This window comes from Panulirus ornatus, chromosome 6, assembly GCF_036320965.1.
Source record: "Panulirus ornatus isolate Po-2019 chromosome 6, ASM3632096v1, whole genome shotgun sequence".
NCBI lineage: Eukaryota > Metazoa > Arthropoda > Malacostraca > Decapoda > Palinuridae > Panulirus > Panulirus ornatus.
Window position 1 is genome coordinate 51,508,931 of NC_092229.1, and position 3,986 is coordinate 51,512,916.

Below are 3,986 nucleotides of genomic sequence, written 5' to 3' on the forward strand. Positions count from 1 at the left end.
TGCTGGGCTCTTGGGCGTAACGTACCGCCAGTGTGCGAGGGGCTTAAGGGTATGCTCCACCTCGGGGAAGGTGGTTATACTGTGTGTTGATAATGTCCTCACAGGTGAGGAGTGGAGTTCGCCAACGAAAATGGGGTCTGCAAAGTGGAGGGTTCGTATCTATTGTTCGCGAAAGCTCGAGAGTTTATTAAAGTTAGTATATTTTCTACCAGTGGATAACGAATCCCTTAACACCCATATATGTGATGTTAAAGGATCGAAGTATGTTGCTTCAAACACTCTATCTTGCCTATCTTTCGTGACAGTGATGCGAGGAGAGACGTAAGATATGAGCTGATTGAGCCAGAAACCACCTTATTGAGGCTATATGGGTGATTGAGCCAGAAACCACCTTATTGAGGCTATATGGACGATTGAGCCAGAAACCACCTTATTGAGACTATATGGGTGATTGAGCCAGAAACCACCTTATTGAGGCTATATGGGTGATTGAGCCAGAGACCACCTTACTGAGGCTATGCCAATAGATAGGTAGAGCTCCATAAAGGCAGGCCCAGGACGTTGCAAAGGCATCAGCGGCTGTTTCTCAAAGGTCACGAGAGATTGGAGATCTCCACATTGATCATTGATCAACCAACGGCTTTAATGACCCTAGCAGATGGTAGGCCTGAAACCCAACCAACCAACCAACCAAATAATCAACCAACCATGCTCATTAATCTGTGCATATGATCTCATGTCTTCATTCGAACTGTGTGTGGTGTGTTTAAGTACTAGAAAGTGTAAGTACTAGCATCACTGCTATTGTAGGTCAGGCTGCACTCACACTGATTGAAGAAACTGAGTAACATGCTTTTTATCGCAGTAGACTCAGGTCATTGCATTATTGATTCTGTAGACGGATAGCTGCGAAGTTCACATGTGAAGTGACCTGCATCTGAAGAATCATAATTATGTAAAACGTCTTTTATGAAGATTTTGATATTATTATAACTTGAGAATCGTATAATTTCACTTCTTTATATTCATAATCATATATTTGCATACTCATAACTATAACTAAAACAGACTTTTGATTCTTTTGCATTTAAAAGATTTCGTCGCTTTTCAGAAGTGATATCGTCTACCTTTTCTTTTTGTCTCTATATGAACCTACTTTCAGACAGTAATGTTTAGTCTCAACTATCGAGAAATAGCATTTCTTTTGACCAACAATATCCTCATTCATCTCTTCTCCAGAAACATCATATGTCTTCTAGGTGACAGCAAACAATATAGACGAAAAAATGTTGCACAATACCTAATCATAACAGCCAGCGAACAGACACAACTTGTTCTCCAGAATCCTGAAGATAACACATGATCAACATTGTAAACTCTTCTCTCAGTATTAGGTCAACGAAGCCATTAAAAAACCCCAGAAAGATCCTTAGCTCTCACTCCACATTAACCCCTGGCATCCGGTTCTTAACATTAACGCCATGCAAATCGATATAAGTAAAATCTCTGATAAAAGCCATGTTTCACCCGATGCTATGAAAGTACCTCCTCCTTCCCTAGTGGTGTATACACACACGTTCTAGATGTGCCACTAGAAGGTGTCTGGTGAAATCTTCTCCTTCGTTCAAGGAACAATGAGGCAAGCACTTCTCGCCACTAATTCAATCTGAACCCTGTTAGGGTCTGAAGAGGTTTTGGCGACGATTTTCTGCCTCCTCTGCCAGTCGCCTAAGAGACAGATTTCGAGCCTCCATTTAATGCATTTAGATATACCGAAGCGAATGAAGTAACTATTACATTAAACCCAAAGCTGAAGATATGCAGATGATTATAACACGCTCTGTCATGGGTGTGTTATGTAAAGGAATTATCTACACGTATTTGCTTATCTAAGCTTGATGCGATTATTCAACTTGTAAAGTAATCGTCATTTATCGAATCCCAGGCGATGCATTAAGCATATCTCACATTCGTAAAAAGATATATATTTTCTCTCTTGCCCAGTGGTGCATGAACTGTCAGTCAAATTCAATGAATTATGATTGAGAGAAGATCTCCTGCCTAGACACACATATATATATATATATATTGACAAAAGGTCTTCCAAAAACTTCTTTAGTCGCCAGTTACCCAGATACTATGTTGATATATCCGTTTTCTGCGATAGTACACGAGATAAAAATGGATAAAGTCATTTCAGTTCAAAAACACATATTCGGTGTTTAAAAAAAAAAAAGAAATGGTCAAATCTTTCTACAATAGCAGGCTTAATATAATGCGCTTAAGTCATCAGCAAATATGAACGGGCAATTAAAATGAGATTTGTGTTATGTATGCGGGGAAAATTGCTTCCTTGCTGGTGCACATATTACGGTGGCGATGATCGTCCAATTTAAACCAGGATGTTTTTACATGATAACATATCCAGGACGCAGACTGAAGCCCGGCTTTCCATGGGTTGAAATATGTAATCCATGTTTAGCAGTCTGTGGTGAAGTTATGGTTCATTTTGCATGGGGATGAGTTCGTCGCCTGAAAATTTTGAAATGTGATACAGCAAGGGTACAGAAAGAATTTCCACGCTGTTACAAAAGTCTTAAAATCTTTAAGAACATTTGATATTCCAGAGGTTTGAATAACTAACGAGACAAGTGTATATGATTAAATGGACATAATTAAGTTTAACCTATACTAAGAATAAAAGATCCCTTACAATAGGCCAGTGTAAAGGTAATTCATGAAAATGAAAAGTAAGAAACAATTACATTTTCAACAAATGTCAGAGTAACTCATCTTTGTCCTCACAGGCTATACATAGATGGGCTCTCAGCATTAATCATCATGACCTTTTTTTTCATTTTAACTGAGACGACACACACACACACACTCAACTGCGACCCTAATCATAGCCATTATCATTGACGCCTGAGCCAGTTATCTGCCAGCCCTTAGGGGTGGATGAATAGCTGGGTTGACTGTGGACCGACTGCTACAACCAGGATTCGAACCTAGGCTCTCGATCCTGGGCAGCCCCCGTGAAGGCGTCATGGTCAGCAACGCTAACCACTACACCGTGACGATATTGTAACATGACGAATGTTACAATATGACAATCAGGCCTATCTTAACTCACTGTACATTGTACATCGTCAGGGAAGCTTAAAATTACCTGGCTCCAGTGGTGGAACATTTCATCATAGTCTTTCACATTCCACCCTAAAGAATGATTCGTGTATGGCATGTTCTTTTCTGTTATATTTCTTATGGCTTGTCTTCACGCCATCACATCTGATCAAAGACACAAACTGGATTTCTTCCTTCTCCTCTGGCAGGAGGTTGTCGCCCCATCTCACACTCCCTTCCTCACACACACACACACAGACACACACACACACACACACACACACACGTCCTTCATTTAATGGTGGCCTGATTCTCATTACGCAGTCAGAGGGCGCGCGAGTACGCCCTGGAATATGGTTGTTAAAGTGACCCAGTACAAGTAGTCATAACCTATATTTGCCAGCTCAAGGACCTTCCGCTTCATCCTTGACCTTTGATGACCCATAGTAGCAGAACAGATTCTCGGGCAAATGGGAGAGAGAGGGAGAGAGGGGGGGGAGAGAGAGAGAGAGAGAGAGAGAGAGAGAGAGAGAGAGAGAGAGAGAGAGAGAGAGAGAGAGAGAGAGAGAGAGAGAGAGAGAGAGAGAGAGAGAGAGAGAGAGAGAGAGAGAGAGAGAGAGAGCCACAGTTATCTCAGATCATAATAAACTGACATGAAACGTCACCAAAGACACGATTTCGCCAGTCCTGGTCCGTCTCCTGTCATATACGTACTAGAAAACGTAAATGCAATGGAAGATATAGAGAAAAAAACAAAACAAAAACAACATTGGGAGACAAGGAGAGAAAGAATATGTATATATAAGCGAAACATTATTTCCTTGAGTTTAGATATGAAGAAACTCTGGCTATAAAACAGACCG